We start from the raw sequence: 23,530 nt of genomic DNA, 5'->3' as shown, positions 1-23,530 counted from the left end.
CTCTATGGTCAAATAATCTTCGACAAAACAGGAAAAAATATACAGTGGAAAAAAGACAGTCTCTTCAATACATGGTGCTGGGAAAACTGGGCAGCTATATGTAGAAGAATGAAACTCGACCATTCTCTTACACTGTACACAAAAATAAACTCAAAATGGATAAAAGACCTCAATGTGAGACAGAAATCCATCAGAATCCTAGAGGAGAACATAGGCAGTAATCTCTTCGATATCAGCCACAGCAACTTCTTTCAAGAAATGTCTCCAAAGGCAAAGGAAACAAAAGTGAAGATGAACTTCTGGGACTTCATCAAAATCAAAAGCTTCTGCACAGCAAAGGAAACAGTCAAGAAAACAAAGAAGCAACCCACGGAATTGGAGAAGATATTTGCAAATGACAATACAGACAAAAGCTTTATATCCAGCATCTATAAAGAACTCCTCAAACTCAACACACACGAAACAGGCAAACATATCAAAAAATGGGAAGAAGATATGAACAGACACTTCTCCAATAAAGACATACAAATGGCTATCAGACACATGAAAAAATGTTCATCATCACTAGCCCTCATGGAGATTAAAATTAAAACCACATTGAGATATCACCTTACACCAGTTAGAATGGCCAAAATTAGCAAGACAGGAAACAACATGTGTTGGAGGGGATGTGGAGAAAGGGGAACCCTCTTCCACTGTTGGTGGGAATGCAAGTTGGTGCAGCCTCTTTGGAGAACAGTGTGGATATTCCTCAAGAAATTAAAAATAGAACTTCCCTATGACCCTGCCATTGCACTCCTGGGTATTTACCCCAAAGATATAGATGTCGTGAAAAGAAGGGCCATGTGTACCCCAATGTTTATAGCAGCAATAGCCACGGTCGCCAAACTATGGAAAGAACCAAGATGCCCTTCAATGGACGAAGGGATAAGGAAGATGTGGTCCATATACACTATGGAGTATTATACCTCCATCAGAAAGGACGAATACCCAACTTTTGTAACAACATGGACGGGACTGCAAGAGATTATGCTGAGTGAAATAAGTCAAGCAGAGAGAGTCAATTATCATATGGTTTCACTTATTTATGGAGCATAACAAATAGCATGGAGGACAAGGGGTATTAGAGAGGAGAAGGGAGTTGGGGTAAGTTGGAAGGGGATGTGAATCATGAGAGACTATGGACTCTGAAAAACAATCTGAGGGGTTTGAAGTGGCAGGGGGGTGGGAGGTTGGGATACCAGGTCGTGGGTATTATAGAGGGCATGGATTGCATGGAGCACTGTGTGTGGTGAAAAAATAATGAATACTGTTTTTCTTAAAATAAATAAATTTTAAAAAATTTAAAAAAAAGAGTGTCTTACGGTTTGCCTCCCTCTCTGTCTTTATCATCTTCTTTCCATTCCTTCCCCTATATTCATCTTGCTTGCTTCTTACATTCCACATAAGAATGAAATCATATGGCATTATCTTTCTCTGACTGGCTTATTTCGCTTAGCATAATACACTCTAATTCCAGCCACATCACTGCAAATTGCGAGTTTTCATTCTTTTTGATGGCTGAATAATATTCCAGTGTGTGTGTGTGTGTATGTATATATCACATCATTTATGCATTCATCAGTTGATGGACATTTGGGCTCTTCCCATGTTTTGGCTATTGTGGATAGTGCTACTATAAGCAGTTGCACTACTAAATATCTATTCACAGGATACAAAAATAGTGACTCACAGAAGCACATGCACATACTATATTTTTATATGTAATCCCCCAGGCAGGAGAGTTTAGGGAAAATAAAATAGGCACAATATACTGACTTTTAGTCTTACAGTCTATTAATTTTTATTTTTTAATTTTCTGTGCTGTATTGGTCATGCTTTTCCAGAAAACAGAGTGAATAGAATAGAATAGAATAGAATAGAACAATAGAATAGAATAAGAGATTTGTTATGATAGATTGTCTGTCATGATTAGGGAGGCTGAGAAGTCTCATGCTCTACTGTCTGCAAGCTGGGCACCCAGAAAATCCAGTAATGTAATTCTAGTCCAAACCTAAAAGCCTAAGAACCAGAGGAGCCAGTGGTGTAAGTTCCAATCTAAGTCTGAAGGCCCAAGAACAGGAGCACCAATGTCTGAGGGCAGGAGATGGATGTCAAGCAGAGAATGCAAATTCACCCTGCCAATGCAGTTTTGTTGTATTTGGGCCCTCACCAGATTGGATGATAACCACCCACATTGGTGAGGGCACTCTTCTTTACTCACACCATTGATTCAAATTCTTCTAGAAATACCCTCAAAGACACACCCAGAATAATCATTTTGGCCAGACACCTGCTCTGCTCCAAATACACTTCACTTGCTATCTTCTCAGATGAAACCAAGATCCCTCTCAGAATATTTTTCAAAGAGCTGATAAGTAGGAGCCTGTGCATCAAACTCTTTTCCCCCAGCTTCCATTTTTGTGATCCTTTATTTGCTTTGAAGTCCAGGCAAATACTTGAATTTAACTGAAATGCAATTTCTCTAAGTGCTCTAGGCCTATCAAAATCTATCTGCTTTAGAGATAATTTTCTTCTATTTCCTGAGCAGAATCACACAGCTTTTTTTCTACCCTAAGGCACTCTTTTGTTGCTTCAGTATCCTCTGCAGAGCTGCCTTCCACTCCTGGTTCTTGAGGCTGTAGATGGGGGGGGGGTTCAGCAAGGATGTGATCACACTGTACTGGATGGAGATCACTCAGTCCAATACTGAGCCTGAGGTGGGACTGATGTGCCTGAATAGAGCTGTCGCATAGAACAAGAGCACCACAGTGAGGTGGGAGGAATGGGTAGAGAAGGCTTTGGCTCGGCCATTAGAGGAGCGGATGTTCAAAATGGCAGAAATGATTCTGGAGTAAGAGAAGAGGATCAGAGGAAATGTCATCAGTCCTAGAAATACACATGACACTGCTAGAAGAATCTGATTGACAATGGGATCAGTACAAGACAGAGGAAAGAGTGGAGGTAGCTCACAGCTAAAATGGGGGATGATGTTGGACTCACAGAAACATAACTTATGGATGAAGAGACTATTCATCAAGGAAATCAGAAATCCCACTGTCCAAGCTATGCTCACAATCACCATACAGAGAGGTCTGTTTATGACCATGGTATAGACCAGAGGGTGGCAGATGGCATCGTAGGCCATGGCAGAAGGCAGATAAAATTCTGTTCCCCCAGAGAGAGTGAAAAAGAAGTTCTTTTCTTTTCCAAGATTCTTTTCTTCTGAGATAGGAAGTTCTGCAGCATTTTGGGCCCAGTGGCTGAGGAGAAACTGAGATCCAGGAAGGATAGGTGTCTGAGGGAGAAGTTCATGAGTGTGTGGAGGCAAGAATCAACCATGATCTCCAGGATCATCACCAGATTCCCCAGCAAAGTCAAGAAAGTAAATCCCCAGGAACAGCACAAAGAGCATGGTCTGGATCTGGGGGGTCAATAGATAATCCCAGAAGGACAAACTCAGTAATTATAATGACATTTTTCAAGGTTGCTTAGAGATTCAGTCCCTTTAAAGAAATGAATGATTTTTCTACTGGGAAGATATTGATCTGAGTCTTTCTCAGTGAACAGGAGTTTTCTACTCACAGACAATATACCTCCTCACCTATGGACCAAAGCGGGAAACTCAGGATAAGGAAGTATCTTCTCAAATACAATTTCTTCACTTGCCCTTCTTTTCGAACTAGTAGCACTGTTTTGTCATGATCTCTATACCTTCATCACTCTTTTAATAAAAATACCATGCATGTGTAAGTCAGGTATGTCCTGGAATCAAAAGGGAAAAGAGCCCCAGTGGTTAAGCCTGGAAAACCTTTTATGGTTAAAGACTAGGAGGTCCATGGACAAGTGATTCCTCTTCAGAATAGTAAGGTCATAGACTCACAGTAAGGGAGGGTGGTGTCATAGTGGACTTTACAGCCTTTATTTTACACATGGGCAGAACGCATTGCCTAAGGTCTCATAACAAAATGATGTTGGGTTGGTACTAGACCAGATATTTCGACTAGTGTGGTATTCTCCCAATGCACTACACTTGGTGTTTTGAATTGAATGTTACAAGTTGAGTTTTGTGTGATTCTGGGGTCATAAGAAAATTTTCAAGTAGGGAGTTCACCTAAAATATATTTCAATATTTCTTGGCTCTAGTACTTAGACAGTGGTCTCTACAGTTGTATGACAGCTGCTGTTGAAGTGGAAAAAGAACTAGTCTTAAAGTAGTAATCTTAGTTTGAGTCTCAGCTCTAACATCTAATAGCATCATCAGGTTAAAAATTACTGTTTCTTGAAGTCTTACTGTATTCATCTGTGATATTGAGTAAATGAAACAAATACTTTTGTAAACCATATAGCTTATAACATGATGTGCAAAAATCAAACTTTTGTTTGTAAGATTAAAGATTGATACAGAGTACTGAGAAATAGTAAAGATGTCCTTATTGGGTAGTATGCTTATGGCCTTTTTTCTCTTCTTTTTTAAAATTTAATTTTATTTTACCATAGTTCCAAGATTCATTGTTTATGCACCACACCCAGTGCTCCATGCAATATGTGCCCTCCTTAATACCAACCACCCAGGATCACCCATCCCCCCACCTCCTTCCCTTCCAAAACCCTCAGTTTGTTTCTCAGAGTCCACAGTCTGTCATGGTTCATCTCCCCCTCCGAGTTCCCGCAATTCACTTTTCCTTTCCTTCTCCTAATATCCTCCATGTTATTCCCTATGGCCTTTTTTCTTTTAAGATGTTTTTCTAATGTTGTAAAATTATTTTTCCACTGCATATTTCTCTTTTTGTAAAGAAATGACTTGGAGAATTTCAGGAAACTCCCAGCCTAACTTTGTTATCTCCAGGGAGGATGGCAGAGAGAAAACTGGATTGAAGTGAGAGAGAAGACCTAGGGCAAAGGAAGCTGAACTCCTAAAGAGCAAATTGTTTTGCGGTCTCTTCCCCGTCACTGCTGGGCATCTCGGTAGTTTGGTTTTGCTTGGGTAAATGGACTGAAACGGTACCCCCTTGAAATCCCTCATACCTTGGATCCCAGAACACTACCAGGGCTGTGTTTTCAAAGTCTGTTGAATGGAACTCTATATATTCCATTGTAATGCCTGAGGGGCCACTCTAAGTGTTGTGGTGGTAAGGAATTAGAGGCATCTTTAGGCCCTTGCATCTGTCTCAATTGCCTCATTTCTCCTTTCATTTATTTATCATACTTGATTTGGTAGTAGGATTTCACTGAAGCAAAGGGTTCTATTACAAAAAGCTGTCTAAAACACAGTGAACTAGGGATTCCATTGCCAGAAGCACTAGGAATCTCTCACTCTCTATTCTTCACCTTTTTCATTTTTAATCCCCTGGGGAAACTTTCCTACTCTTCATCTGGCTTTGTAGCCAGTAACACATTCCCATTTAAAATAAAAGCCTAATGTTGTGTGTGTGTGTGTGTGTGTGTGTGTGTCCAGAACCTGATACATAAAGAAAGAGAACAGAAAGACCCCACATGGACAAAAGGGCAGAAGACTTAAACTTACAGCTCAGCTCTAATGAGAAGTAGCTATGTCTTATTTTGAGAAGGATACTACCCTAATCTAGGTCCTGTGTAAACTAGAGGGGGTTGGGCCCCTACTAGATCTGTCTACTAGATCTTCCCCAGATACATATACCAACGTGCCTCTAAGGCTTTCACCAACCTTACTGAGCAGGACTGCTTTTGGTCCGATGTAACATCTGGTTTTCCAGCCAGGCTGCCTTGCCACAGGACACTGTTGCTGGAAGGAGATGTGGTTCCAACAGCTTGAGATGAGAGACCTCAAGCCAGGTCCCATGAAAAGTAGACTTTGTTTTCCAGCCAATAATATGAGCAGAGACAGATACAGACAGGTGTGGTTAAAAGTCAAAGTATTCTGGTGCAGGTCTTTCTGGAGGTGACTCTTAAGACTTGGATTTTTCTCTTCTTTTTTCTCTGAGTACTCAGAGGAGCTCCTGGCCAGTTTGTGTGAGTTGTATTTCTTCTTTCTTTTATTTATTTATTTGTCATATAGAGAGAGATCACAGTTAGGCAAATAGGCAGGCAGGGGTGGTGGGGGGACGCAGGCTCTCCACTGAGCAGAGAGCCTGATGCGGGTCTCGATCCCAGAACCCTGAGATCATGACCTGAGCCAAAGGCAGAGACCTAACCCACTGAGCCACCCAGGCACCCTGTATTTCTTCTTTCATTAAATCTCTGGGATCTTGTGCCAGGCAGGCCTTGGGAAGGTAATGAGAAGAGCTTCTGGAGAGTCAGGAATTGTTCACTGCTCATGGGGAAGGGAACAGTAACCAGAGCCAAAGGTGTCACCAATCATAGGACAAAGTGGCTACTAACATGGCTATTACCAAAAGAAGTCTGGCCGAAAGTATAGAAGTGCAGAAAGTTTCTGGTCACAAATTGCTTTACTAACTAAGAAGCAGGGGATCAGGAGGCTCTGTAAAGGATTTGTCTTTTCTCCGACAGCTTTTGGATTTTGAATGTGAAAATGTGCACAACACAAATAACCAGGTCTATACAATTTAAAAGTTCATTACTCCTATAAAGACACTCCTTTCTCAACCCTTGCTTCTCCAGCTTTCAGCTTAGGGTCTTGCCTCCTACTTCATTGAGAAAATGTTCCTTTCTCTAATTTTATTGTATTGCTCTCTATGGGGCTTTAGCACTGTTATTGCTAAAGTCATTCCCATTTGAAAACATAGTGGGCAGAATTAATATCCCTTACTCCTCCAGAGGGAGTCAGCTTCCTTAGGGCCAGTGCTGTAGCAGTAAAGGACCTACTCTGCTAAGGAAACAAGTAGTGAGTATAGTCAGAAGAAAAGATGAAATGAAAACTTTGGCTTACCTCTACAAACTAGATTTTACTCCTCTGTATCAGGGAATGAAAGAGAAGGTAACTGGAATATATAAGAACGCATATAAGACATCAGACTGGTGGAGTTCCCAAGAACTTCTTTATTTTTTTTTCTCTTTATTGCCAATTTTTCTTTTTGGGGGGGTAGGAGTACACTTTACACTGTAGTCTCCTCGTTATTCACTTCTCAGCCCACCAGCATACCTTTTTTTCTGTTACCTCTATTGGGTAACTTTTTTTCTGTTACCTACTATATTCAGAAGCCCACAAGAGAAATAAAGACTATGGTTGATTGGTGAACACTGGTGGACTCAGTGAAGGCTTTGCCTTGACCCCCAGAAGACTGGGTGCCCAGGATATTCTGGACTAGGAAAAGAGGCTTAGGGATACTTTATGAGCCCCACATATGGAAATGGCCTCACAAAAATTACCTGTTAACAGTAAGCTCCATATTGGGTGAAGGAGGAGTGGAGGCAGCTCAGAATTGAAGAGAGGCTAATGGACCTACAGAAGGGGAAGTTGAATGTAGCAGTCAGCCTAGGCCAAGTTATGCTATGATAACAAGTGACCCCAAATTTCAGTGGCTAACAACAATAATGATTCACTTCTGATGCTACATGTCTATTAAGATGGCAGTGCTTTTGTTAGTACAGTCTTTACTCCAGGATTTAGCCTTATGGAGCAGCCTTTATTTTATTTTTTATCTTTTGGATTTTGTGGTTATATTTAATATGATTTATGGGATGTTCAAAAAGAAGTACATGAAATCTATGCAACTGTTTGATAAACAACTATAAAATCTCGAGGGGTTGCAAAGAAGTTACTGCCTGTGTTCTTCTCTAGGATTCTTATGGTTTCAGGTCTCACATTTAGGTGTGATTCATTTTGAATTTATTTTGTGTATGGTGTAAGAAAGTGATCCAGTTTCATTATTTTGCATTTAGTTGTCCAGTTTTCCCAACACCATTTGTTGAAGATCTTTTCCCACTGGATATTCTTTCCTGCTTTGTCTAAGATTAATCGACCATATAGTTGTGGGTTCATTTCTATTCTGTTGCACTGATCAATGTGTCTATTTTTGTGCCAGTATCATACTATTTTATCACTTCAGCTTTGTAATATAATTTGGAGTCCAGAATTGTGATGTCTCCAGCCATGCTTTTCTTTTTCAAGATTGCTTTGGTTAATGGGGTTTTTGGTGGTTCCATATAATTTTTAGGACTTTTTGTTCTAGTTCTGTGAAAAATCCTTCAGTATTTTGATAGGAATTGCATTAAATGTTTAGATTACTTTGGGTAGTATAGACATTCTAACAATATCTGTTCTTCCAACCCATGAGCATGGAATAATTTTCCATTTCCTGTGTCACCTTCAATTTCTTTCATCAGTGTTTTTCTTTTAAACAATTTAAAAAAGATTTTATGTATTTGTCAGTGAGAGGGAGAGATAACAATCGGGGGAGCAGCAGGCAGAGGGAAAGGGAGATGCAGGCTCTTTGCTGAGCAGGAAGCATGATGCAGGTCTTGATCTCAGGACCCCAGGATCATGACCTGAGCCAAAGGCAGATGCTTAATGGATGAGCTACCCAGGCACGCTTTCGTCAGTGTTTCATAGTTTTCAGAGTAGAGAACTTTCACCTCTTTGGTTAGGTTTATTCCTAGGTATCTTATGGATTTTGATACCATTGTAAATGGGATAGATTCCTCATTTTCTCTTTCTACTGCTTCATTATTGGTGTACAGAAATGCAACAGACTTTTTATGTTGATTTTGTATTCTGCAAATTCACTGAATTAGTTTATTGGTTCTAGCAGTTTTTTGGTGGCCTTTCAGGTTTTCTGTATAGAGTATCACATCATCTGCAAATAGTAAAAGTTTGACTTCTTCCTTGTCAATTTGGATACCTTTTCTTTCTTTCCTTTTTTTTTTTTTTTTTTTGGTTTGATTGCTGTGACTAGGACCTCCAGTATTATGTTAAACAACAGTGGTGAGAGTGTACATCCCTGTCTTTTTCCTGACTGTAGAGAAAAAGCTCTTAGTTTTCCCCCATTGAGAATGGTATTAGCTGTGGGTTTTTCAAATATGGCCTTTATTATGTTGAGGTATGTTCCTCTAAACCTATTTTGTTCAGGATTTTTATCGTGAAAGAATGTTGTACTATGTCAAATGTTTTTCTGCATCTATTGAAATAATCATATGGTTCTTATCCTTTCTTATATTAATGTGGTCTATCATGTCAATTGATTTGCAAATATTGAGCCACACTTGCAACCCAGGAAAAAACTATGGAAAGAACCAAGATGCCCTTCAACGGACGAATGGATAAGGAAGATGTGGTCCATATACACTATGGAGTATTATGCCTCCATCAGAAAGGACGAATACCCAACTTTTGTAGCAACATGGACGGGACTGGAAGAGATTATGCTGAGTGAAATAAGTCAAGCAGAGAGAGTCAATTATCATATGGTTTCACTTATTTGTGGAGCATAACAAATAGCATGGAGGACAAGGGGTGTTAGAGAGGAGAAGGGAGTTGGGGTAAATTGGAAGGGGAGGTGAATCATGAGAGACTATGGACTCTGAAAAACAATCTGAGGGGTTTGAAGTGTCGGGGGGGGTGGAAGGTTGGGGTACCAAGTGGTGGGTATTATAGAGGGCACGGATTGCATGGAGCACTGTGTGTGGTGAAAAAATAATGAATACTGTTTTTCTGAAAATAAATAAATTAATTAAAAAAATCCCAGTTGATTGTGGTGAATGATTTTTTAAAATGTCTTGTTGGATTCAGTTTGATAGTATTTAATAGAGAATTTTTACATACAAGTTCCTCAGACATATTGGTCTGTAGTTCTCTTTTTTAGTGGAGTATTTAACTAGTTTTTGTAACAGAGTAATGCTGACCTCATAAAATGAATTTGGAAGTTACCCTTCCTTTCCTATTTTTTTATTTGGTAGAATTCACCTGTGAAGCCATCTGGCCCTGGACTTTTATTTGTTGGAAGTTTTTGATTACTGATTCAATCTCTTTGTTGGTTATCAGTCTGTTCAAGTTTTCTATTTCTTCATGTTTCTGTTTTGGTGGTTTACATGTTTCCAGAAATTTATCCATTTCTTCCTGATTGAGCAATTTGTTTTGGTGTATAATTTTTCATAATCTTCTCTTATAATTGCATTTCTCTGATTTGTGATTTTATTTATTTGGGTCATTTTTCTTTTTGAAAGTCTGGTTAGAGGTTTATCAATTTTATTGATAAATTTTATTAATCTTTTCAAAGAACCAGATTGATCTGTTCTATTGTTGTTTTATTTTTTTTATTTTTTTTTTTTAGTTTGTCATTTATTTCTGCCCTGATCTTTATTATTTCCTTCCTTCTGCTAGCTTAAGGCTTTGTTTGTTGTCCTTTTTAGTTCCTTTAGCTGTAAGGTTAGGTTGTTTATTTGAGGTATTTCCTGCTTCTTGAGGTAGGCCTGTATTGCTATATACTTCCTTCTCAGGACACCTTTTGCTACATCCCAAAGGTTTTCATTTTCGTTTGTTTCCATATATACTTTTAATTTCTTCTTTGATTTCTTGGTTGACCCATACATTCTTTAGTAGCATGTTGTTTAACATCCATCTATTTGTGGTCTTTCCAAGTGTTTTCTTGTGGCTGATTTCAAGTTTCATAACATTGTGGTCAAAAAAGGTGCATGGTATGATTTCAATCTTTCTGTATTGTTGAGGTCTGATTTGTAACCTATACATGATCTATTCTGGAGAATGTCCCAAGTGCAGTTGAAAAGAATGTATATTCTTCTGTTTTAGGATGGAATGTATTGAATATACCTGTTAAGTCCATTTGGCCCCATATATCATTCAAAAACATTGTTCTGTGCATATTTTCTGTTTAGGTGATATATCCATTTGGTGTAAGTGGGGGTTAATATCCCCTAACATTGTATTATTATCAATGAGTTCCTTAATATTTGTTATAACTTTTTAAATATATTTGGGTGCTCCCATGTTGGGTGCATAAATATTTACAATTGTATGTTCTTGCTGGATTGTCCTTTTTAATATGATATAGTGACCTTCTTTGCAAGAGACTCATTTTAGACCTAAAGACACCTGCAGATTGAAAATGAGGAGGTAGGGAAACATTTATCAAGAAAATGGATGTCAGGGTGCCTGGGTGGCTCAGTGGGTTAAAGCCTCCGCCTTCAGCTCAGGTCATGATCCAAGCATCCTGGGATCAAGCCCTCATTGGGCTTTCTGCTCATCAGGGAGCCTGATTCCCCCTCTATCTTTCTGCCTGCCTCTCTGCCTACTTGTGATCTCTGTCTGTCAAATAAATAAATAAAATCTTTGGCAAAAAAGAAAGAAAATTGGATGTCAAAAAAAGCTGGAGTAGCAATACTTATATCGGAAAAACTAGACTTTTAAAAAGTTTTTACTTATTTAAGTAATCTCTACACCCAACAAAGGACTCGAATTCATGATCCTGAGATCAAAAGGTGCATACTCCTCTGACTGAGTAGGCCAGGTGCCCCAAACAAGATTAAAACAAAGATGATAACAAGAGACAAAAATTTTATATCTTGTCATCATTGGTTTAAATTAAGTGTCTTCTCACAAGGAAAACTCCAGGCTCAATGGCTTTACCAGTGAATATTCAAAACTTTTAAAGAAGTAGTGATACCAGTATTACCAAACTCTTCTGGAGACTGAAAATAAGGAACACTTCCCAGCTTGTCTTATGAGGCCAAAATAACTTCGCCAAAACTGACAAAATCATTATAAGAAAGGAATATTACAGTGGTGCCTGGGTGGTTCCATCAGTTAAACGTCTGCCTTTGGGTCAGGTCATGATCCTAGGGTTCTGGGATTGAGCCCCTCATTGGGCTCCCTGCTCAGTGGGGAGTCTACCTCTCCCTCTCCCTCTGTCTCTGTCCCCCTACCTTATGCCCACTCTCTCCCTCTTTCTGGCAAATAAATAAATTTTTTTAAAAAAGGAATATTACAGGCCAGTCTCTCTAATGATCCTAGATGTAAAATCCCTAAAGCAAAATGTTAACAAATCTAATCCAGTAATATAAAAATTATAATTCAATATTACTAAGTTGAATTTGTAAAGAAATTGGTTTAACATCTGAAAAATCAATCAGAATAAAGGAAAAAATAATAAGATAGTATCAATAGTTGCAGAAAAATTATTTGATAAAGTATATCACCCTTTCACTTCTGTCAGAAAACTAAAGATAGGGAATTTTCTCACTCTGATATGAATGTCCTCAAAATCTACAGCAATCAAACTTAATGATGAAATGTTCAGAACTTTTTCTCTTAGACTGGGAATGAGACATGGATGTCTGCTGTTACAGCTTCAACATTATATCAGAGATACTAGCCAGTGCAATAGGCAAGAAAAAGAAATAAAAGGTGTAAGTGCTGTAAGCAACAAAAACTGCCATTTCTCAAGATAATGTGATTTTTTATATAAGAAGTCAAAAGAAGCTATAGATAAATTATTAGATTAGTAAGTTATTTAGAAAGTTTGGCACTAATAGTATCAATATATAAAAATTAAATTTTTGTATTTTTATAAATAAGCAAACTTTCCAAAATGAAATAAAAATGCCATTTTTAATCACATCAGCAAACACCGAATACTTAAAATGTATCTAACATAATACTCCATAGTGTATATGGACCACATCTTCCTTATCCATTGAAGGGCATCTTGGTTCTTTCCATAGTTTGGCGACCGTGGCCATTGCTGCTATAAACATTGGGGTACACATGGCCCTTCTTTTCACTACATCTGTATCTTTGGGGTGAATAACCAGGAGTGCAATGGCAGGGTCATAGGGAAGCTCTATTTTTAATTTTTTGAGGAATCTCCACACTGTTCTCCAAAGAGGCTGCACCAACTTGCATTCCCACCAACAGTGTAGGAGGGTTCCCCTCTCTCCACATTCCCTCCAACACATGTTGTTTCCTGTCTTGCTAATTTTGGCCATTCTAACTGGTGTAAGGTGATATCTCAATGTAGTTTTAATTTGAATCTCCCTGCTGGCTAGTGATGATGAACATTTTTTCATGTGTCTGATAACTATTTGTATGTCTTCATTGGAGAAGTGTCTGTCCATATCTTCTGCCCATTGTTTGATATGATTGTCTGCTTTGTGTGTGTTGAGTTTGAGAAGCTCTTTATAGATCCTGGATATCAACCTTTTGTCTGTACTGTCATTAGCAAATATCTTCTCCCATTCCGTGGGTTGCCTCTTTGTTTTCTTGACTGTTTCCTTTGTTGTGCAGAAGCTTTCGATCTTGATGAAGTCCCAAAAGTTCATCTTTGCTTTTGTTTCCTTTGCCTTTGGAGACATATCTTGAAAGAAGTTGCTGTGGCTGATATCAAAGAGATTACTGCCTATGTTCTCCTCTAGGGTTCTGATGGATTCCTGTCTCACGTTGAAGTCTGTTATCTATTTTGAGTTTATCTTTGTGTACGGTGTAAGAGAATGGTCGAGTTTCATTCTTCTACATATAGCTGCCCAGTTTTCCCAGCACCATTTATTGAAGAGACTGTCTTTTTTCCACTGTATGGTGTATTATGCCTCCATCAGAAAGGACGAATACCCAACTTTTGTAGCAACATGGACGGGACTGGAAGAGATTATGCTGAGTGAAATAAGTCAAGCAGAGAGAGTCAATTATCACATGGTTTCACTTATTTGTGGAGTGTAACAAATAGCATGGAGGACATGGGGAGTTAGAGAGCAGAAGGGAGCTGGGGGAAATAGGAAGGGGAGGTGAACCATGAGAGACTATGGACTCTGAAAAACAATCTGAGGGTTTTGAAGGGGCAGGGGGTGGGAAGCTGGGGTACCAGGTGGTGGGTATTATAGAGGGCATGGATTGCATGGAGCACTTGGTGTGGTGTAAAAATAATGAATACTGTTATGCTGAAAATAAAAAACAAATTAAAAAAATGTATCTAACAAAGTACATTTAGCATCTTCACACAGAACATGACTTATACAAGTTCACATAGCTAGATGGTCTCAGAACTAAGACCAGCCCAGGTGTTCTGATTTTACATTCAATTCTCTTTCCAGTGCTTCACACAAGACAATAAATATATGTGGATTTAAGGAGTTTTGGGTTGAGACTGGTGTGAATGAGTGACCCCAATATTCCTTGATCCTATGAGTTTTCAATATGTCCTAAGGTTCTAAAACAGCTTCTGTGATAGTAAAATGAGCACTAGATTCAGTCAGAAAGTTCTTGCTGATTACAGCTGTGAAACCCAGTCAAGACCTAACCTTCTCAAACACAAAATGGGAATAAAAATGAAGTAATATGTGAGAATAGTTTTTATAATCTAGGAAATGCTTTATAAAAGTTTTAAAAACTCTATTATGCAGAACACTGAAATGAAAAATGACAAATAAAATAATGTAATCTGTTGAGTGTCAAGGTTGTATGTACTTTTCCCATTAAATATTTTACCTATGCTGTTAAATTATGTTTTTACCAAATGCATTTTTTTTTTAAATAGGAAAAGTACTTTCTGGTTCCCAGTCCCTCCCAGCCTGATTTCTAAGACTTTTTCATCTTTTTTTCTCTTCAGACGTTCTCCCTCTCCTGCCAGGATACACTAACTTACCACTTGCATTTTATATTGTACCCCATTGAGAAAAGCCTTAATTCCCTTCCTTTTTTCCTTCCTTCCCCCAAAGTCATTTCATACATTCTCCTTCCTACCCACACTTACTTAAGCCTACTCCTAGGATAATAACTCTTATTTATTTAATGCATAATTTATGCCAAGTACTGTAACAAGCTCTATATGTGCTCTTGATCATTTAATCCTTACAAAGCCTTGTAACATAGGTATTACTGACCCCGTTTCTGTGGGTCAGAAATATTAAGTGATGCAGTCATGGGCCTTACAAAGTAAGTAGAGTTGGGACTCACTCAAGGTCCTCTGAGTCCAATTCATACATGTTTCCTACTTTGCAACACTCAAGCAGTTTGCTTATGGGTAAGTCTTTCCTAATTTGGAGACTGTGCTTTCTCCTGGGGGAACATGGCAACTCAGACAGGAATTAGGTGGTCTCGGAGTTTGGGCCATTGACTATGTCTGGAATTTCTCTTTACCCAGAATGTCTCAATACTCAATACAGGTATCAGTGATATGACTCTTGAAACAGAAATGGGGACTTCTGGGCCAGGTAAAATTCCAAGAAGAGAAAACTAAAGGAAAAGCTAAACTGAGCACTAAGAATAATTAAGGCTGAAAGAAGCAGAAATCTACAGAGGTGGGGCAATTAGTGTATCAGAGATGGCTCTTCTGGTTTTCCCTCATTTCCCTACCTGAAGCATCTGAAGATGTCTTGATGGTGACACATCAACTTACTGTTGACATGATAGATTAGGATTTACTCATTCAAAGAGGAATTCTCTTGTTCTCTTTCCTAAAAACAGCAGACAAAAAATCTTCCACACCCTTCATTACACTTGTCCAACAGCTACTTTTGCTGTTTTGATCCCATCTGAAGGCAGGCACTGACCTCAAGGAACCTTAGAAATCCCTAGGATCCTAGACTCTACTACAAGTTTTCTGGAGTCTTTTCTGGAGGCTAGTCAAGTATGTGGCATTTTCCCATCCCCACCCACCTGTTCTATAGTCACTACAGCTCTTCATTTACTGTTTACTTTTTTCTTCAGTGAAAAAAAAATTTAACTAATAAAATAGCTTTGAAAACAAGTGACTTATGGAGTCTTTGAACAGAAGTAGGGAGAAAGACTCCCTCTTTGGTTTCTGTATTCATGATTGATTGATTGTCCAGATCCTGTGCATGAAGAAATAGAACACAAAATCCCAAATCTGAGGTAAAGACCTCAGAGTTGCAGGACAATTACTACTTCATTTTGTGACTTGAGCCATAATCTTCCCCATCTTGGGTTCAATTTCTATTTCTAATAAGAAATTTAAAACTAGTCCCTATTCACATCCTTCTGGTTCAGTGTTTTTCTGACTCACTAAACTTCCCACTGAGCCGACCTGTCCTGGGCCCAAAATATACCCTGCACTTTGAACCAGACTGTCTAAAACCTCCAAAGTAGGGCTCCAACATGTGAAAGAAACTCTAGCAGTAGGGGTCTTCTGCAGAGGGCTCCAGATGGATTCAGCACAAAGCAGGCTTAGTTCCCAATCAATGCTAGGTCCAGAGTCAAATTCAAACTCAAAACAGCTCACTTCAAGATCACTTCTAGGAAAAGATCAAGTGTTCAGTCATCTAACTGATGCTTTTTTGAGTCCTTTGGTTTCAGCTATAATAATATGGTACCCCTCTATCATTTTAGTCTTCTTTTGTCTCCTCAGTGTTGAGGAGAGCTTAGGCCCAATTCTCATGACTTATATTTTTTCAACACCTTGTTGGCAATCTTGTGTCAGGTAGTCCCTGGAGAGGGATGTTGAGTAGGCACTCCTGGGAGCCAGGAACTGTTCACTGTTCACTGCTCAAAGGAGAAGCAGCAGTAGCCAGAATCAAAGAAGTCCTCTGTCCAGAGATTGATAAGCTAAAAATGTTGTGGCTGGAGGAGGACACAGGAGTGCAGAAGGCTCCTGGCTACAAACTGCTTTGCTGATAGGGGAACAGAGGATACATACATACATACATACTGGTCAACTCCGGTGTATGAGACTCTACTGAGAGCCTCTTTAGTCTCTAATAGTCCCCACCCCCTCACTCTTTCTGCCCAAGCATATATAATCTTTCCCAGTGTGACTAGTTCAATGATTTCATTACTTTCCTGAAGTTACCTACTCCTTTAACCTGACACTCTTAACTTTCAGCTGATAATTCCCAGAGGAAATGTTCTATTCTTGCTACAGGTGATCTCTGACTTTCTAATCCCCACACATGGAGTTCCTCTTTTTTTCTCCCCTTCAGTCTGAGGAAAAGTCCCTCTTTCATCTATGGTCAGTGCCTCTCTCTGCTCTGGATCACAGCCTGACCCTTCTCTTTGAGCATCTCCCTGAATTAACCATGATCTTTCTCTACTGTTGTCTCTCCTGTCCATGAAGACTTTGCACTCAATATATACATAAAAACTACATATGTTTATTCTATATATGTTATTTAAAATAAAACAAGGACAATTAGAAACCCTCTCTTCCATAAGTAGTCTTAAAGATTTAAAGAAATTTACAGCCCTCCCATGAATAAAGAAGTCAATTCCTTTTAAAGGCTTCTATATGTAAACACACAGATTTAGATGCTTTCCCATTTGAGAAAGGAAAGTACAAGTTAGTGAAAATTTTACTCTCAACCATCTATGTTTTTTTTCAAGGCGGATATTAATTATTATTATTAATTATTATTAATATGTTATGTTAGACACCATACAGTACATCATTAGTTTTAAAGTAGTGTTTCATGATTCATTGTTTCCTAAAACACCCAAGCTCCATTCAATCCATACACTCCTTAATACCCATCACTAGGCTCACCATCCCTTTACCCTCTCCCTTCTGAAACCCTCAGTTTATATCCTTGAGTCCATAGTCTAGTCTCTCATGATTCTTGCCCTCATCCTATTTCTCCCTCTTCATTTTCCCCTTCCTTCTCCTAATTCCCTCCATGCTATTTCTTATTTTCCAAAAATAAGTGAAACCATGTGATAATTGATTTTTTTATGCTTGACTTATTTCACTCAGCATAATCCCCTCTAGTCCCATCCATGTGAATGCAAATATTGGGCATTCATCCTTTCTGATGATTAATATTCCATTATGTATATGGATGACATCTTCTTTATCCATTCCTCTGTTGAAGGGAATCTTGGCTCTTCTTTTCACTACATCTGTACCCTTGGGGTAAACACCCAGTAGTGCAACTGCAGGGTCACAGAGAAGTTCTATCTTTAATTTCCTGAGGAATCTCCACACTGCTCTCCAAAGTGGCCGCACCATCTATGTTTTAATACAATGCTAAGATTGTGCCAATCCTTCAGAAAAGATATATATGGAACATAAAACAGAGGTGCTATATTCTATGTAACATAGTATATACAACATAGTATATAACACCTCTGTTGTATCCCATAGTTAAGTACATTACTATTTCTATAATGAAATTTCTGAGTACTCCTTCTATGTGGGATTAAAAAGAGGTTACACATAGTCCCTTTTACATTTTTCCAGAGTTTGGTTTTTGGAAGAGAGACTGCATTATGTACTTAACAAACCCTTTAAAATCAGGTTGAAATTTTTATTTTTCAATTCAGCAGAGGTGATTAAAAAAAGAGATTTTAATCTCACAAAACAAACTGAGGGTTGCTGGGGGAAGGGGGATTGGGAGAAGGGGGGGGTTATGGACATTGGGGAGGGTATGTGCTTTGTTGAGTGCTGTGAAGTGTGTAAACCTGGTGATTCACTGACCTGTACCCCTGGGGATAAAAATATATGTTTATAAAAACTAAAAAATAAAAAATTTTAAAAAATCAAAAATAAATAAATAAATAAATAAAAATAAAAGTGAAGGAACTAAAAAAAAAGAGAGAGAGAGAGAAAAGGGTAGAGAGAGGGAGAGAGAGAGAATGAGAGAGAGGGAGAGGGAGGGAAACACAATGGTCATGAATTTGGGCTCATAGTGCACAATTCCTGAGTGTCAATCCTGACTTCATCACAGTAAGTGAGTAACCTTAGGTAAGTTCATTCTGTGCAACCCTCAGTTTCTTCATTTATAAAAAGGGACTACCCCTTTTACCTTACAAGATTGCTGTAATGAATAAATAAGATTGCTTTAAAGTATACCAGAACTGTCCTGGCTAACAGCTTGATAAATGTTAGCTCTCACGTCCGTTTTTATGGCAAAAATAAAAGTAGAGAAGAAAGAGTGCAACAAAAATTATTGCAAAAGACATTAAAAATAAAGTAAACCATAATTTATGACCATAAGTGTAAAAATTACAGTAGTATTAAATATGAAGTTTTAAGTATTCTCATTAAAAGGCACAGGTTTAAGAAACAAAAATCTAATGATATCCTGCTTAAAGATAAACTACATACAACAATATAATACAGAATTGTTAAAACTAAAGTGATAGACAAAGATATATATATAGTGAAAATACATAAAAAGAAAGAATGAGTGTTTGCAAGCCAGGTTGTCTTGGGGCTCTCCACACTGAGAGTGGAAGCTGAAGTGCAAGCCAGTGTGTCTCAAGTGTTCAGTACAAGGAGTGCCTTGGCTAGGTTGAAGCTGAGGCTGGTACAAGCAGGAGCGTTCCAGGGCACTCTGCATGGGGGGTGCCCTTGTAGGTTGGCTGAAAGTGATGAAAGCATGGACTTGAGTTTCCCAGAGTGCTCCAAGCAGGGGACATCCTGATGAGGCAGCGGGATCTGAAGCAATCAGCCAAGAATTTCCTGAGTGCTTGCACTGGAGGGTGGAATGTTTTGGGGGTGGAGGAAGTGTTCTGGCAAACTTTCTGAAGCTAAAGTGGTGGTACCTTGTGCTAAGTGAAATAAATCAGACTGAGAAAGACGAATACCATATGGGGAATCTAAAAAAACACAAATGAATAAACAAAAAGCAGAATCAGAGAACAAGCAGATGGTTTCCAGAGGGAGGTGGGTGGGGAAATGCGCAAAATGGATGAAAGGGAGTGGGAAATGCAGGTTTCCAGTTATGGAAGGAAAAAGTCACAGGATGAAAGACACAGCATAAGTGTAGTCAATGATACTGTAATAACTATGTACTGGGACAGATGGCTACACATGGTGAACACACGTGGTGAACATAGTATAATGTATAAACTTGTTGAATCACTATGTTGTACACCTGAAACAAATGTAACATTGTGTGTCAACTATGTCCAAATAAAAAAAGTTAAAATGAAAGAATAAGTGGAAATACTTATATCACAGAAACTGAAATTCAAATAAAAACCATTAAGCCAAAAAAGAGTTCCATTTTATAACAGGTATAATCCACAATAAAGACAAAGCTACCTTTTTATGCTACATAGTATAATTTCAAAATGAATGAAGCAAAAATGTGGAAATATAGCCAGAAGCACAATTATGATGACATATACATATACATCATAACTATATAACAAATACATATCTATATCAAATACATATAACTATATATCAAAGTATACATAAAAATATGTACATATGTAGTTTTTAGTCTTTGATGGATGACATGGAGAGAAAATCAACAATACTGCAGAAGATTTGAACATATAATCAGTAAGATAACACAAACTTGATCCTGAAACCCAAATAACAATCACTATTAATTATAATATATATGATCCATTCCCCAATACAAGTTAATTTGATTTAATTTTATGTTATTTGAAAAGATGTATTATCCTTCAATAGGTTTTTGTATAAATGTAATGATCATTTAATTTTAGAAAATTTTATAATTTCTCCAATAAAAAGACATATGATAATCTCAGTAAGTGTTGGAAGTCTACTTTATAAAATTTGATACCTATTTTGATAGTATTTCTTTATTTTTTAAAAATATTTTGTTTATTTATTTGACAATGATCACAAGTAGGCATAGAGGCAGGCAGAGAGAAAGAGGGGCAAGCAGGCTTCCTAGTGAGCAGAGAGCCCAATGTGGGGCTTGATCCCAGGACCCTGAGATCATGACCTGAGCCAAAGGCAGAGGCTTAACCCACTGAGCCACCCAAGTGCCCCGACAGTATTTCTTTAAAACAAAAACAGATAGCTAGCTAATGTGAAAAAATATGGGTCACAAACTGATATCTAATATACCACTTATTGTGATTTGCCAGATACATTTTTATTTTTCAAAAGATTTTATTTATTTATTTATTTATTTGGGGGAGAGAGAGGGAGAGAGAGAGAGAAAGGAGAAGCAGAGGGAAAGGGACAAGCAGATTTCCTGCTGAGCAGGGAGACTGATATAGGGTTCCATCCCAGGACTCTGAGATCATGACCTGAACCGAAGTCAGATGCTTAACTAACTGAACCACCCAGGCACACGACAAGATGCATTTTTATTAAAATTAGGAACAAAACAAAAATGCCTGCTCAAACTATTACTTTTTTTACTATTATGGAATTATTGGCTTATGTTAAAATATATGGATAATAAATAAAAATTTTAAGGATGAGAAAGAAGGATATTCAACTTGCATTTTTATAAAAACATATATCATATTAGGATTATTTAGGAGCAAAGAGAATCTCAGATCAGCTTAAGAAAATAAAAGAGGGGTTGTTGAATTGGAATTGGAGTACTTTCAGATTGAAGGCAATCTTCATCCACTTTTTCTCATGTACATTATCCCTTTAATATTAAGTCTCTGGCTTACCTCTTCTCTTTAGTCTCCTCAAGCTAAGAGAACCTGATTACCTTATTTAATTGCCATTTCAAATGGAGTATTACTATCAGTAGCTCCCAAATGTGGCATTCTTCTCTGGTCTAGTGGTCATGTCTGTATTTCCTTATGACAATTTTAGTAGCACGTTTTCACTCCAAAGACAGTGTAAAAAAAAACAAACTTGAATTCTATATCCTTGGATAAGGATAGGAGAGCTGATACTGGCATTTGATTTTAGCCCCTGAATTTGCATTCTAATCTATCATTGTGAAGATGCCAAGTTATCACCTAACATGAAAGCAATGAAATTTGATGTCTTATTTGGTAATGGTAAAGCAGTGTTGTTGCAGACCAAATCTCCTTTCCAAAAGTCAAAAAATTAAACAAAATGTAAATATATATATAAGCATACAGTTTTTTGAATATTGGAGTTAAAATCAGAGATTTAGCAAAACAGCTGAAATTTGAAGGGTTAATATAATCAAAGGAAGGGAAATATTTGGTACTGCTTTCTGCTTTAAGGGATCTGTTGATTTTGAAAGCAAAAACAGAAGCAGAATGGCTAAGAAGCTGAGTAGTAAGCAGCATCTGAGAAGCTGACCAGAACTGCTTGTAGTTCTATAGGTCTGGGGAGACAAAAACTGGAACTCAGGACCACCAAAAAAGAGGGGATCTGATAAACACTTGAAATTTTTAGTTGGGACCTCCAAGGATCTATATACCCTAGGGGTAAGTGTAAACTGAAAATAGACCAGTTCTCATGAAAGATTGTCAGGATTAAGGTTATCTTTCATCTTCTTCACTACATCCTCTCTGAAGGAAGAAGACACCAATAGGTTAAAATGATTTCTATAGTTTGTTACACAAAATCAATTCATATATTTTTATATCTCTCTCAATATATGCCAAAGGCAATACCACATGATTGGAAAGCAGGATCCAGATATTGAAGTGATCAGAATGGATTCCCATGTTGCTAACTAAGAAGTTTAAGAAATTTGATGACAGGAGTACCTGGATGGCTCAGTAGGTTAAGCTGCTGCCTTTGGCACAGGTCGTGATCTCAGGGTCCTGGCATCGAGCTCTGCATCAGGCTCCTGCTCAGGGAAGAGTCTGCTCTTCTCTTTCCCTCTCCCTCTGTGCATTTTGTCTCTCTCTCTCTCTCTCAAATAAGTAAATAAGTAAATAAAATATTTTTAAATAAATAAATAAATAAATTTTTTTAAAAAGGAGTTTGAGGACAAAGTATGTAGACCTTTTCAGGATAAACTGGAACCTATTTAAAAAAGAATCATAGGAGATTTTTAGAAGTGAAAAACAAAAATATTTCAACTTAAGAACTTAATGGATGTATGTAACAACATATCAAGCATAACAGAAGTTTGAAGAAGATGGGTCAGAAGAAAGCATCCAGACTGATGCACTGAGAAAAATAGGATAGAAGATATAGAGAAGAGCATAAAAAGCATGTAGGTAATGGTGAAAATATAATGCACAAGTAATTGAAACCACAGGAGAGGGAAGAGAGAATAGATGAAGACAATATTTGAAGAAAATTATCCCAAACTGACCAAAGCTGCCATCGAGCTCCTGATTGAAGTATAGCTCCAAGGTCCAAGCATGATAAAACCAAAGAATTCCACAACAAGACCTATCATAATGAAATAGCTTTTAAAGAGAAAAATAATAGGAAAACCTAGGGGAAAATATATATATATATATATTACCTTCTAATTAGCAATATTAAATTTACAGCTAACTTCTTAATGGAAGCTGAAAGACAAAATCATGAGGAACTGTCAAGAGCTCTACGGCTGGTGGGGAGCTTGGATGGCTCAGTTGGTTAAGTGTGTGACTCTTGATCTTGGCTCAGGTCTTGATCTCAAGGTTGTGAGTTCAAGCCCCATGTTTGGCTCCACACAGGGCATGGAGCCTACTTTAAAAAAAAAAAAGAATTCTATAGTAAAAACAGAAGTTAATATGTAGAAGAATGAAACTCGACCATTCTCTTACACCGTACACAAAGATAAACTCGAAATGGATACAAGACCTCAATGTGAGACAGGAATCCATCAGAACCCTAGAGGAGAATATAGGCAGTAACCTCTTCGATATCAGCCACAGGAACTTCTTTCAAGATATGTCTCCAAAGGCAAAGGAAACAAAAGCAAAGATGAACTTTTGGGACTTCATCAAGATCAAAAGCTTCTGCACAGCAAAACAAACAGTCAAGAAAACAAAGAGGCAACC

General features: G+C 37.9%; 1 pseudogene; it reads right to left on the bottom strand.

Annotated features, from left to right (window-relative positions):
* Positions 1-2,608: 2,608 nt before the first annotated feature.
* The window catches only part of LOC101677122, a 40,436-nt pseudogene continuing 19,514 nt past the window's right edge, over positions 2,609-23,530 (bottom strand).

This window comes from Mustela putorius, unplaced genomic scaffold (genome assembly GCF_011764305.1).
Source record: "Mustela putorius furo isolate JIRA1106 unplaced genomic scaffold, ASM1176430v1.1 tig00537227_pilon_pilon_pilon, whole genome shotgun sequence".
NCBI lineage: Eukaryota > Metazoa > Chordata > Mammalia > Carnivora > Mustelidae > Mustela > Mustela putorius.
Note: the sequence above shows the minus strand (reverse complement) of the source record. Positions and strands in the feature narration are given on the sequence as shown.